Source organism: Lissotriton vulgaris, chromosome 7 (genome assembly GCF_964263255.1).
Source record: "Lissotriton vulgaris chromosome 7, aLisVul1.2, whole genome shotgun sequence".
Lineage (NCBI taxonomy): Eukaryota > Metazoa > Chordata > Amphibia > Caudata > Salamandridae > Lissotriton > Lissotriton vulgaris.
The window spans coordinates 585628990-585643782 of NC_141695.1; positions in this window are offsets into that span (position 1 = coordinate 585628990).

Below are 14793 nucleotides of genomic sequence, written 5' to 3' on the forward strand. Positions count from 1 at the left end.
TTGCTGATGCCAGCTGCCTGCATGACCAGTGTTGGTAAAAACTAGCACTCTGTCGCTGCAGCCTGCTATCCTGTGGTGGTGAAGCTACTGATTACCATTATCGCCGCTACAGCGCGAACTGTGGTTCAGTACGCTTGAGGAGCCGTGCAGCCGTCCTCTGCGAAGACATCCAGCCCAGCTGCCCGCGGACGCTGTCACCCCTCCTTCCTCGACGCGCTGAGAGAAGCCGCTGCCTTTCTCGTGCAGAGAAATCCAGTCCCAGCGCTTCCGGTTTACCCTCGCAGGTGACTGGGATATCGAGAGAGACCCCTGAAGGAGATACCAATCCTCCATCATTCTATTCAGAGGTATGGTGTTGACTAAACCCTTAGAAGAGAATTCTTGAAACAAACCTTGGCAAAACCAACTTAACTTAAGCTACTTACTTACTCCCCTTTTCACGTGTTAGGCCTAGGTCAGGCACACCGGGGTAGGCTTAGTTAGAAGCACCAGTTGAGTATGTTAGCCTAATGTATATATGACTGTATATATGTTTTATTACTTTTAAACAATTGTATGGCTAAGAAACCATATCAATGCTTTTACAGTTCTATTTCGCAATTCTTATCTTACTGTACGTACTTTTTATAATAGCAGTTATTGCAATTGTGGCAATACATTTCTCTTGTGCGAGAAGAAAGACTGTTCAATAAATGTTAACCTTTATTGATAAACGCCCGTCTCTCTATTCTCTACATATTGTGAAAGTAAACTGCACCAGACTGACTGAGTGAAATCTATGTCTATTGTTTCACACGACCCTAGAGATCGACTCTTGATCTGAGGAGCAAAGTTGTCATGTTGCACGGTTGTTGGAAAACTGAATCCCTTCTTGTCTGTGCCAGGGAAGCTGATCACTTCCTATGCAGAGAAGAAAGTTTCCAGTGACCTCTGAGCTAGTTGGTAACACAACCCAATTAAGTTTAGCATAGTCAGTGGAGGCCTGGAATATCCGCAGTTCCACGTCGATACTACTGTTTATGTTATTCCAATGCGCAGGGCCTAGTGGGAAACTAGGAACTACACTACAAGAGAGTCTTGTTAAGGCTGCACTCCCTCTGGATCAGCGCACGGCCACCATAGTGGCCATCCCCAAACCTGACAAGCCGTAGACACTATGCTCCTCGTACCGACCTATCTCCCTGCTCAACGTGGAGGCAAAGATACTTGCGAAACTCCTGGCTAGCCGCCTGACGGCACACTTGCACACCCTGATACACCCAGACCAATCAGGCTTCATGCCACATAGGAGCACAGCGCTGAATCTGCGGAGGGTGCATGGGGTCCTGGCGAGAGCACATCTCCTTTCCAAACAGGCAGTCATCCTATCCCTGGACGCCAAAATGGCGTTTGATCTTGTGGAGTGGGAGTACCTATTTGCAGTCCTGGCCCGCATGGGCTTCGGCCCGAAATATATAGCATGGGTCCGGCTACTGTACAAGTCGCCAATGGCACAGGTGGTCGCGAATGGTCACATCTCGAAGCCCTTCCCATTAGGACGCGGAACGAGACAAGGGTGCCCGCTATCGCCCCTACTATTTGCGCTGGTGCTTGAGCCGCTGGCCATCCTGCTTAGAGCAACGCCACTGTTTCGGGGACTCACATGGGAGGACGGGTGGGAAGACAAAGTGTCACTGTATGCAGATGACATGCGACGCGCATGGGAAGGCGTCTGGCTACACCCTGAACTGGTCCAAATCTATAATCTTCGTACTCAGGGGCCCAGAACCGACACTGCGAGATGACTGCCCCCTACAATTGGCGTCCGGCTCATTTAAATACCTGGGCATTGTTATCACCACTAATGCGGCAGACTTTTATAACGCAAACCTGGTGCCACCTCTGGCACGTCTCTGTGCAGACGTTAAATACTGGGCTACCCTGCCATTAACCCTCCTTGGGCGAGCGGCATTATACAAAATGATGGCTCTCCCTAGATTTCTTTATGTGTTGGAGAATACTCCTCATGTGGTGGCCCCACGCTACTTCCAACAGGTCGCCGCACTTGTGTCTGCTCTACTGTGGAACAATGGCTCAGCTCGTATAGCTCACGATAAATTAGTTAAAAGCTGGTACGAAGGAGGGATTGCACTTCCCAACCTTCAATTATATTATTGGGCCTCCCAGCTTAAGATAATAAATCAATGGATCCACGTCCCGCGGGGGGACCCCGCATACCAAGCGGACTGGTCACAGTTGGGGACGGACGGCATGCTCGCGGTGCTATACAATCGCGCACGGGCCCGGCAACTGATCGGACCGACGTTGCACACGGTATCCCTGTGGCATGCAGCACAATCACGACTCGGGTGGCAGGGGAAAATTACAAACATGACGCCATTGTGGGACACGAAATCGCTAGGAAACTTAAGAGCCAGTAAGGGTTTCGCACAATGGGACCAAATAGGAATTTCGGTTGTAGGAGACCTTTGGGACAAGGGCTCGGTGGTCGCGTTCTCACAATTGCGGCAACAGTATGGTATGGGGCCCAATGAAACATACAGGTATGTGCAAATCCGGCACGCCCTGCTGCACGCAATCCCTCCTGACACAACACTCCCGGAATCCTCTCCACTGGAGGACAGGTTGCTAACTGACTTTATGGAACAGAAGGCAACCTCCCTTACATACAAAAAACTAGTTAATAACCTACCGGACCCCACACAGAAGCTCCGAGAGAGATGGGCGGGGGAACTAGGGGATATGGACGACACGGAATGGAATGAGGCGTTGGCCTCACCAAGGGAGGTGGGCATCTCAGCTAGGTTTAGGCTGGTTCAGCTCAAGATCCTACACCGCACCTACTATACCAGAACACTTTTGCACAGGATACAGCGGACACCACACCCCTTCTGTCTAAGGGGCTGCGGGGAGGAGGGGACCCTGCTTCACACACTATGGGACTGCCCATTACTCCAAGAGGTCTGGAAACAGATTATGCGAACAGTCTCCCAGGCCCTTGAGATGTCGCTCCTGCCTGAGCCCCGCAAATGTCTGTTAAACATTTGGGATCCTACTGACCTGAACAAATATGAACAGTTGTGGGCCACGTTAGCTATGACAGTGGCAAAAAGAGACATAGCGCAAAAATGGGGTGCTCCGGACTTGCCGACAGTGTCGGGCTGGATTAGAAATATGGACCTCCTCATGGTGAGGGAAAGGGCAGTGTATGTGTTGCGGGCCTGTCCGCGTAAATGGAATAAAGTATGGACACCATGGAATAAATATAGGGGAGAACCATGTGACCCGTTGCCGGAGGGTGAAGACCTGGAGTCAGAGGAGGAAGACGATTAAGGGGGACGGACTGATATGAGACACTCTGATTTGTGAGGGGGTGGAGGGAGCGGCAACTGTAAACTCTGAACAAATGTATGGGCTCTATGCAGTGGATGACACCTGTCTATGAAAGGGCACAACTTTATACGGTGGTGATGACATTAGTTAAGTTCTTTTGTAGAAATCATTTTCTTTCCATACGTAGAAATCACTGAGAACTAACTGCAGTTTTTAATAGGTGGGCGAAATACGAACTGGATCTGAGTTTGGAATGTTGAACTATGCGATTCTGTAAGGAATTATATGCAATTCTTTCCTCTTTATACGTTATGAAAATTAATCTTGAACACCAATCTGTCCTGTGATTTAACCATCTATGCTGACATAATGAGACAATATGTAACGGATGCAAACAGTGAAGATGACGAAAATAACTTCTACGTCTATTTGTCAATAAAGTTTAAAAAAAAAAAAAAACAGCCACTGCAGAGTAAATTGTAAATCCAGCAGTTTTCAATCAACCACAAAAGTGTCAAGATATCGCTGGTGATTAATCTTCCTGCTGGAGATTGATCAGAGTTATGTCTAGTGGCAGTGTTGACTCATCTAAGGTAGCGCAGAGGGTTCATATGCCTGCTGCAGATCAAATAACTGTATTTTATGAGCATAGCTTAGTGGGTTTCTGCTTTTGTCATAGAGATCCTTATGTTATAGTGCAGTTTATAAATTAGAATCCTATCTAGCACAGTGAGCTATGAACTGCCATTAAAGACCTGCATGCAAACTGCATGGTACAAGTTAGAAAGGTGTGTTTTTTCCCAGTCTTTCATTATCCTAATGTTGCTAAAAATCGTTTGCTTGAGTAGGATTCAATTCTTACTAGTAAAGCCAACCCTAACCACTATGTTACATTTTGAATCCTGAGTTTGTGCTTCTCCGGGCACTCTTAAAAATTGGCTACCAGTATGGATGATGTGAATCCTACACCTCATAGTCTGCTGTTCAGTCGAAAAGCCAGGTCTTGAGGTCCTCTCAGAATTGAGGCAGAGATGGTCATTGCCTGAAATGCAGAAGAAGGGAATTCCTACTCTCCGCAAGGACTTGGAACTCCCTTCCTCTGCATCTCAGGCAATCACCATCTCTGCCTCAGGACCTGGCTCTTCGACTGAACAGCAGATGCCCCCTCTCCCCCCCCCCAACCCTCCAGCGCCTTACAGGTGAGGAGTCACACTCTATAAAACCATGATTTATTGATTGATAGTCCCCTTTGACCTATGTAGCATTTTCCACACACTGATTTACACTCAGTATTATTCATTGTCTCTGTGTGTGTGTGTGTGATGTGAAGTGTTCTGGCACCATTACCTGGTATGAGAGGTGTTATAAAACAAATTATATACATGTAAGACGGGCTATGGAGAGATGAGGGGTGCTGTTGGAGGATGATAGTGAGGGGATAATTGAAGAGCCCCAATAAAGATATCTGTAAAGCCATCATTTACTATGCTTTAAAAGCTAATACAATTGAATATATAACAAAGAATGTGTCGAAGCATGCACCAGTTTTGCCCTTTTCCCCAAATTTTCTTGGGGTGAAACCCCCCCCCCCACTCCTAACCCCACTTGTAGTGGTCAGGCTTGCTACGCAACATATGGGGCCTGGTCTGACAAAATTTGCAGAGCTGATTTGGGTTCCCTGCCGGGCACTGCTGCACCCCATTGTGTAAGGTTTTAGTCCCGCCTCCACTGTTTGAGCAGTTAGCGACCTCGCCCCTAAAGTTCTGGTCTAGTTGCACCCCTGCCGATGGTTGCAGCCATCCTCTATGATTTGAGATGTGTCTAACTCTCATCTCATCCCTCCAGTCCTTCAGAACTCCGTGATTTTCATAGAGTCTACTGTGTGACTGATGCCACCCCAGCCTGACTAGCCTTTCAGACACATATTGCCAATTGTTTCCATAGAACAGGCAGCATGGGGCACTTTCTTCAGTGTACAACCGACTAACAACAGGATGACCCCGATTCCAAACCAGCCAACACTTCCAGGTCTTGTGCTGGATAAATGTCTCGCAATCATTAAAAGCCTCCCTTGCGCGAGCCGGGCTCCTCCAGGGCAGCCATTAATACAGAACATCAAGTGAAGTGCTCGCGCGCTCCCCCAGCGCGCGGAAGCTACTTTTGCAGATGTACTCGAGGAATTTCATTTAAAGCCAGTAGCCTTCAGGCAAATTTAAATGAATCTGTAGATTGCTTTGGGGATGAGAAAAGAGAATAAGAGGGAACATTGCTCAGTGGGTGGGGTGCTTACTGCAGGCCATAGATACACACTGTGAAACAGCTGACTCGTCCTTTCAATGTCAGTAATATAAAATCCAATGTAGGGAGTTAAAATAACGGAGAGACTACTGGATTGGTGTATAAACTATAACATATTAAATATAAATATTATGAAGAAGGGGAGAGGGGAATCTTCCATCTTAGCCACTGCCCCCACCCCTGCATCACCATGGTCACATTGCAGCAAGGGGCGTGGAACTAATATCTTATACCTTCTTAGAAACATTTTAACAGAGACCCATGAGCCCGACAGATCTGTTTTCTTTGCATCCTTCCTATAATGTAATATCTGCGTTATATCGCATCGACCTGTAAAGTCACAGTGAAGTTCCAACACCCATAGCGGCTCATTTACAAGCCCCTTGCGCCGCTGGTATGTCACTATTTCCCATATTGTTTTTAAAGTGGTTGTAAACCAGATGACAATGTGACGGGATGAATCGAGGGTGTTTCTTAATTTTTAACTATGCACCCTACAACGAGGTGATATATTTAAATCTGTATTGTTCTATAATTTGAACAAAGCACACTGAATACACAATTTGCCGCTTGGCATGTGGGAGTGGGTTGGGAGCAAATTCTATGCTGTAGGGCGGCTAATGGTGGAGTTTGATACAGGCCTATCTCTCAGAAAGACCTGTGGGGCTCTGGCGACAGGAGGGAAAGTCAGTTACATGTCAGGTTGAAGTTGCACATGTGACTGACTACCCCATCCCTGTTTGATTTTCAGAGACCCTGACTCATGGGGAAACATAAACCTGATTTGTCAGTTCACCATCACGAACATGTTCATCTCCCGAATTCCCCACACGTCAACTCTACAGATTATCAATTTCTCACATTTTCAAGGACCGATCACTCGAATTCTTCCTTCTCCAGTTCCCCTTGTTTCCCCCAAACCCCGCTGTTTCTGCTCGTTCTGCTGTTTCTGTTATAGTGCTGTTATACCCGTTTATCACATTCACTTCCTCATGTGTCAGTTTTTTCGATTTTTCACGTGCACATTCATCCTGAGTTCCCCCTTTCCCGTTTTATGTTAAAATACCAATTTGTTTATTTGCACTCACAGTTCTCTTGACATCCCCAGATACTACGACGATTCTGGCTATTTCTCTGTTTCCTCTTTACCTCATGTCTATTCCAGAACTCTAGCCCATTCCCCCAGTTTCCCCGTCGCGCGGCCCACCTCCGGTCAGGTCTTCCCTTGGGATGTCCCTTCCAGTTAGGAGCTGCTTGAAAGCATTGCTGGGGTGGCAGCCCGTGCAGCTCTGACTTAGAAGGATAAGAACAGGGACTGAGGGGGTACTGCGACTCTGATCCCGAAGGCTTCGCGTGACAGTGATTGAGCAGGACAGTCGCTTAGAAACAGAAATGAAGAGCAGACGAGGAGTGACAGCCCAGCCACTCTCTGCTGTTTTATGCAGGGCCCACCTCTGCTGTGGAGATAAAGGGAGAGGCACGTGCATGCATTAGTAGACTCTGCTGACGCATGTACCCTCGTGCTCGGGGCTCTAGTATGCACACGCTCCATCCACTGCGACTGCGAGGGGCGGACCCTGGTCCTGCCGGAGAGCTCCTGAAGGTGCCCACCAAGGGTCCTTTATGATGTCACTATCCCAGTTCGTACTATAGGCACCACTTTCTTCAATCAGCACCGCTGCAGGACGAGGGAATAAAGAGGGACACATTTATGTATATATTCAGCGCCTCTGCTGGTGGAGGGAGGAAAAGCCCCCCTAAGTATTTAGCACCTCTGCTAGAGGAGGGAGGAAAGGGAGCCTTAAGCACACGTTCTACATCTCTGATGGAGGAGGGAGTAAAGACGGACCTATATACATTCGGCACCTCTAAAGGAGGAGGGGGGAAGAGGACAAAAGCATACATTCTACATATTTGAAGGAGGAGGGAGAGCAGAGGAACTCTACACATTCAACACCTCTACAGGAGGAGGGAGGAAACAAGTGTCCATATATATTTAACAGCTCTGCTGGAGAAGGGATGAAAGAGGGCCATGTATAACATCCACGACCTCTGCTGGAGGATGCAAGAAAGAGGGCCCTGTATACCTCCCAACATCTCTGCTGGAGGAGGAAGGAAAGAGACGCCTATATCTGTTCAGCACCTCTGCTGGAGGAGGGAGGAAAGAGGAGCCTATATCTGTTCAGCACCTCTGCTGAGGAGGGAGGAAAGAGGAGCCTATATCTGTTCAGCACCTCTGCTGAGGAGGGAGGAAAGAGGAGCCTATATCTGTTCAGCACCTCTGCTGGAGGAGGGAGGAAAGAGGAGCCTATATGTGTTCAGCACCTCTGCTGAGGAGGGAGGAAAGAGGAGCCTATATCTGTTCAGCACCTCTGCTGAGGAGGGAGGAAAGAGGAGCCTATATCTGCTCAGCACCTCTGCTGAGGAGGGAGGAAAGAGGAGCCTATATCTGTTCAGCACCTCTGCTGAGGAGGGAGGAAAGAGGAGCCTATATGTGTTCAGCACCTCTGCTGGAGGAGGGAGGAAAGAGGAGCCTATATCTGTTCAGCACCTCTGCTGAAGAGGGAGGAAAGAGGAGCCTATATCTGCTCAGCACCTCTGCTGAGGAGGGAGGAAAGAGGAGCCTATATCTGTTCAGCACTTCTGCTGGAGGAGGGAGGAAAGAGGAGCCTATATGTGTTCAGCACCTCTGCTGAGGAGGGAGGAAAGAGGAGCCTATATCTGTTCAGCACCTCTGCTGGAGGAGGGAGGAAAGAGGAGCCTATATGTGTTCAGCACCTCTGCTGAGGAGGGAGGAAAGAGGAGCCTATATCTGTTCAGCACCTCTGCTGAGGAGGGAGGAAAGAGGAGCCTATATCTGCTCAGCACCTCTGCTGAGGAGGGAGGAAAGAGGAGCCTATATGTGTTCAGCACCTCTGCTGGAGGAGGGAGGAAAGAGGAGCCTATATCTGTTCAGCACCTCTGCTGAGGAGGGAGGAAAGAGGAGCCTATATGTGTTCAGCACCTCTGCTGAGGAGGGAGGAAAGAGGAGCCTATATCTGTTCAGCACCTCTGCTGGAGGAGGGAGGAAAGAGGAGCCTATATGGAGGGAGGAAAGAGGAGCCTATATGTGTTCAGCACCTCTGCTGAGGAGGGACGAAAGAGGAGCCTATATGTGTTCAGCACCTCTGCTGAGGAGGGAGGAAAGAGGAGCCTATATGTGTTCAGCACCTCTGCTGAGGAGGGAGGAAAGAGGAGCCTATATCTGTTCAGCACCTCTGCTGAGGAGGGAGGAAAGAGGAGCCTATATCTGTTCAGCACCTCTGCTGAAGGAGGGAGGAAAGAGGGTCCTGTATGACATCCAACAGCTGCTGTCCTGCTGGAGGAGAGAGGAAAGAGGGAATATAACATTCAACACCTCTGCTGGAGGAAGAAGGAAAAGAACCCCCAAGTATTCAGTACCTCTGTTGGAGGAGGTAGGAAAGGGCCATCTAAGAATTCAACGCACCTCGACAGGAGGAGGGAGTGCAGTGGGCAGGCGCGCAACACCCATTGAACTCACCGGGCTTCAGCCCCCCCCCTCTTGTGTGGCAGCCCGGGATGAGACAGATCCCGGGCACACACACAGCCGCACCCGAACGTTTCACAGGTCGTTTAAAGACCATTTGAATGTTAATTAGGCATTGTTATTGTTTCAGCCCTTGTAAGAGCTCCTGCAGCTCGACTCTGCGCTCCACTCCGCCTACTGATTAAAGTTCAGCCCCGCCCGAAATTTTTTCTTAGCCCCCCCCCCCGAAATGTGGCTCTAGTTGCGCCTCTGGCAGTGGGACCTATATATATTCAGCTCCTCTGCTGGAGGAGTGAGGAACGAGGGCCCTGTATAACATCCAACACCAGCTGGAGGAGGGAGGAAAGCCTCCACTAAGCATTCAGCACCTCTGCTGGAGGAGGGAGGAAAGTGGGACCTATATATGTTCAGTGTAAAATCGTAAAAGAAGAGCCACACGAGGTAAGTATCTCCAGTTACTTTATTATGAGACGGAGCGCCGGGGATACACAACTGCTTGCTGTGAAACGGTCGGCGCCAATGCACAAAATGGCCGCCTTCCGTTTCCGTTGCTGTACTTCCTGTTCCGCCTAGCGGAACACTAGAGCGCTAACGCAAGAGCGTTACCACATATCTCCCCCCTTTACTCACAGTGAATCAACAATAAAAGTTCTTACTTACAGTCCATGTTAAAGTCCTTGAATCTCTCTGGTGTCTTCACCTCTCTCCCCACTCTGGTTCTCACCTTCATCGTTCTCTCCCTGCACTCCTGTTCCATGCTCTCTTTTCCTTGAGTACCACTCTTGTCTGTCACGTCCTCGTTCCTCTCTTCAGTCCATCCGCTCCTCTGTCCTTCTCGCTCTCCTGCGCCACCTTCATCTTCAACTACCTCCTGCTGTCCTTCTTCTACGTTCACATTTCGTCCTCTGCTACTTTCTTCTTCTCCATCTTCTTCGACATTCCCTAGACCTTCTTCCACATCACTTTCCCCTTTGATGATCCTGCTGCACTTGGCCATCCGGTCCTGTGACCATACCTTTCCGTCGCTCAGCAAAGCCGATCGGTCGTACGGCTCCAGAACTTGTAATGGCGGCGAGAACTTGCTCTCACCCTTCTTCTTGAGGACTGCTAGTTTGACTCTTACCCAGTCCCCTTTCTCTAGTTCTGCCCTCTTTACTTTGTGGTTCTTATTGAAGTGCGTCGTATAGATCTCCTGTGCTCTCTCTAGGTTCCTTTTTACCACTGCTGGAGACCACCTGCTCTGTATCACCAACTTCCTCCACGCCTGATTGTCCTTGGTGAACGCTTCTCTCCCTCTCAAAATCTTAAAAGGGCTGTATCCTGTGCTTCCCGGTGTGATCCTGTATGCCCAGACCATCTTCTCCAGTTCCTTCTCCCAGTCTAAACCGTCATTGATGGCAGCTTGGATGGTCCCCATAATCACGCGGTTAAACCGCTCCACTTGGCCATTTCCCGTGGGATGATAGATGGGTGGGTGCTTCACTTCTATCCCATTCCTTTCTGTGAATGTTATCCATTTTGCCAAAGTGAACTGAGGACCATTATCGCTAATGATGACCTTCGGAATTCCTTCTCTTATGAATGTGGACTGTAAGAAGTTCACCACCGCCTCTGTGTCCATGTTTTCTCTTACTTCTATTTCAGGCCATTTGGAGAATTTGTCCACCAGTGCTACTACATATTTCTGAGTCCCTGCTTTGTTTAGGACTGGTCCCAAAATGTCCACTGATAGCATTTCCCAAGGTCCATCCGGTATTGGGAATTTCCCCAGGGGTGGTCTGATAAGACTTTGAGATTTGTCTGCCTTGGCACAAGATTCGCACTGCCTCACGTGCCTTTCAAACTGCGCATCGACGGCCGGCCACCAGTAAGCTTGCCTGGCAAGGGCCTTGGTCTTGGTGATGCCCTGGTGTCCTTCATGTAGTAAAGCCATCAAGTGTTCCAGTATGCCTTTGGGTGGTATCACCTTGTCCCCTCTCAACAAGAAGATGGAATTCTCGGCCAGTGATAGTTCCTCTCTCACCTCCCAGTACCTTCGGAGCTCTTCTCTTAGATGTCTCTTCTCCGGCCATCCGTGGATGACATATCCCTTGATGGCTTCCAGATCGACATCCTCCTTGTCTGCTTCCTCCCACTCTTGCATACTAATCACTTTCTCTGCCTCTTGGATTGTGGCGACTACATAGCCTTCCCATGCCTGTTCTTCTTGGTCACTCCCAGCTTCCATAGCTGCTGCTCTGCTAAGGAAGTCTGCCACTTTGTTCTGTGGCCCGGGGATGTGTTCCACATCGTACAGAAAGTCTAACAGGCGTAGAGTCATTTTAGCAATCCTGGGTGTGGCATGCGCATGGCCACTCGATGTCAACACTCGGACTAAGGGTTTGTGGTCCGTTTTCACTAAGAATCGCGCTCCCCACAGGTACTGGCGGAATCTCTCCATGGCCCACACCACTGCCAGCATCTCCTTCTCAACCACGCTGAACTTTTCTTCGTTGGGGGCTAGGGATCTGGATGCGAAGCTGACAGTGTGCATCTCACCATTCTCTGTTCGTTGCATTAAAACTGCCCCCAGTCCTCGGTCACTGGCGTCCGTCGTGAGGATTGACTCTGCCTGGGGATCGAACCCCTTAAGTGGGATGGTGGTACTCATCTCCTTCTTTAATGTCTCAAACTCTTCTTGTTCTGCCTGACCCCACAGGAATCTGTTCCTCTCCTTGAGCAGCTGTCGTAGGTGGTGCGTCTTGGAAGCAAATTGTGGCACGAACTTGCTGTAGTATTCGGCCATTCCCAAGAATGACCGAACGTCCTCTTTCTTGCACGGGGTGGGTGCATCTTGAATTGCCTTCATGTTTGCGGTTTTGGGCCTGATCCCTTCTTCACTTATTTCGTGGCCTAAATAAGTGACTGATTTCACTCCCAATCTGCACTTCGACCATTCCGCTGTCAGTCCGTTGTCTTGTAGGATCTTGAATACTTTGTGGAGCTTTTCATTGTGGTCGTGCATGGACTTCCCCATCACTAAGATATCATCTTGAAAGAATTGGACATCGTCGACTCCTCTCAGTAATTTGTGCATCTTCTTTTGGAAGACCGCGGCCGCCAAAGCTAGGCCAAATGGCATCCTTAAGAATTCATAACAACCAAACGGTGTGATGAAGGAGGTGAGGTGTGTACATGAGGGGTGTAGTTTGACCTGGAGGTAGGCCGACGACAGATCTACTGTTGAAAACCATTTGATGTTCTTGGTCTTAGACAACATCTCGTTTATGCGTGGTAGGGGGAACTTGTCGACGAGTATATTTTTGTTCAATTCCCTCAGGTCCACACAAAGTCTGACCTTGCTGTTGGGTTTTTGAGCTACCACCAAGGGAGAAAGCCACTCTGCACGTTCTATGGCTCTGATCACCCCTTCCTTCTCGAGTCTGTCCAGCTCTTGTTGTACCGCCTCTCTGCTCCTGAACGGGATGTTCCTCACTTTGTGCACCACTGGCGTTGCTCCTTCTTTCAGCTTGATCAGGTGCTTGTATCTCGCCAGCTCCCCAATTTGACCATTAAATACTCTTGGGTACGCCCTTTTCCATGACTCCACGTCGTCTCTTTTCTCCATGTCCATAAGCAGGATTTTCTCGATTCCTCCTGGATTCAGCTGAATTCCTAAGGCACCCTGGTCTCTCCAGCTTAGCACTGAGGGGCCTTTCTCCGCTATGTACAGTTTGCACACGGCTTGGCGGTCCCTGAACTCGAACGACAGGGGACAGTACCCCAACATTGGGATCTTCTGCCCGGTGTATGTGACGGGACGCAAGTCCATGGGATGTAGTCTTTCTCCGTGTGTTGACACAAACTTGTCTTCCCATACTTTTCTTTGAATTATTGAGATGGGAGCTCCACTGTCCGCTATAATTTCCAACGGTATTCCACCGATGTGCATGTCTAATCGGGGCTTGTCAGTTCCTGAGCCATCCATCTCCAATACCTGGAAATCTATGTACAGGATTTCCTCTAGATCTTCAGTTTCTTCTGACTCATTGGTATCGTCCTGCTGCTCTCGGTCAACGAACTTCACTGTTGTTCCTTTCGGTTTCCGGCGGCATACTTTTTCGTAGTGACCAAATATTCCACAATACGAACACTTTGCTCGGAACGCCGGGCATACTTTGTCATTACCCAGATGGCTGACACTCCCACATCTGTAGCAGCTCGGACATCCTCCCTTATTCCCTCTCAGGTCTGTGGGATTGTTGGACTTCTGCCTTCTGCCATCCAGATGTTTCTGCGGCTCCCTTTGCCTAGGGCGTTCCCCTCTTTGTTGTGTCGATATCTGGCACACCGACTGCGTATCTCCTGTTTCTTTCTTAACTGCTTGGGCACAGCGTTTTGATAGTTCAGCTTTCTTTACCATGGCCCAAATTTCTTTGAGTGGGGCATCTCCGTTCACCCATAGTTTCTCCTGGACATGGGTGCTCGAAGTGTGCATAATAATCTGGTCTCGGATGAGATCGTCGTGTAGGGTGCCGAATTTGCATGTGATGGCGAGTTTCTGCAGGGCAACTACGTATTCATCTACAGTTTCGCTACTCTTTTGCTTCCTTTGGAAAAAATTGTAACGGTCAATCGCGACACACACAACCGGCCGGAAGTGTGCATCTAGGTCAGCAATGGTGTGGCTGAATACATCCGTGTCTGCGGCATCTCTTTCCACTTTCACGATGGTGTCGTAGATTCTGATCCCCTCCGGGCCCAGGTTGTGTAGCAAGATTTTTTTTCTTCTTTTGCTGGAGTATGGCGCGCCTGCCTCCTCCTCCAATGCGTCGAGGTAGTTAAGGAAGTACCTCTTCCAGTCCTCCCATAGCCTCTCCGGTTCCCCTGGATTAGTTAGGAAGGGTACAAGCTGCGTGAGGGACGACGATTGAACGCCATTCTGCCAGCTCGGTTCCCGGTGGGCTGGACAGAAATAGTCTTCCCTTGGGGGCTGCCTGGAGCGTTGTGCTTGGTCGGGTCCCCTTCTTCTGGGTCACTCTCACTGTCTTCTCTTCGCTGTGCGTGTGTAGGGGTAGGTAGTGTCTGTGCTCCTGCCCCTCCTACTGCATGTGTGTCTGCTGCCTCTTCAGGGCGAGTGGTGGATGACTCCCCTCTGCCCTCTCTCTGTTCCGCCAGTTTGCTTGGCTGGGCACTTCCTCCCTGGGGCGATTTTCCCCTCTGCCCCCTGGCTCGCGTCCTTTTGCGCGGGCACTGTCGCTATGCTCGCTTGTTTCGAGTTTCTGTGGTGCGTGGTGCCCGGAGCGCTTGCAGGCCTACCTCTGCTGCCTGATCTTCCTGTGTGCCTCAGGCTGGGGTGCACGCTGTGTATTGCCTGGTGTAGCCCTCTGCCACGCTCCGTCGTGGTTCCTATCACTTTGGTTTAGAGTTCACCGGCTGAGTCAGCTTCCTCTGACCTCGTTTTCCCCACTGCACTCTTCCTGGGGTTCGGCGTTAATCCTGAATCCTCGTCGCCATTGTAAAATCGTAAAAGAAGAGCCACACGAGGTAAGTATCTCCAGTTACTTTATTATGAGACGGAGCGCCGGGGATACACAACTGCTTGCTGTGAAACGGTTGGCGCCAATGCACAAAAT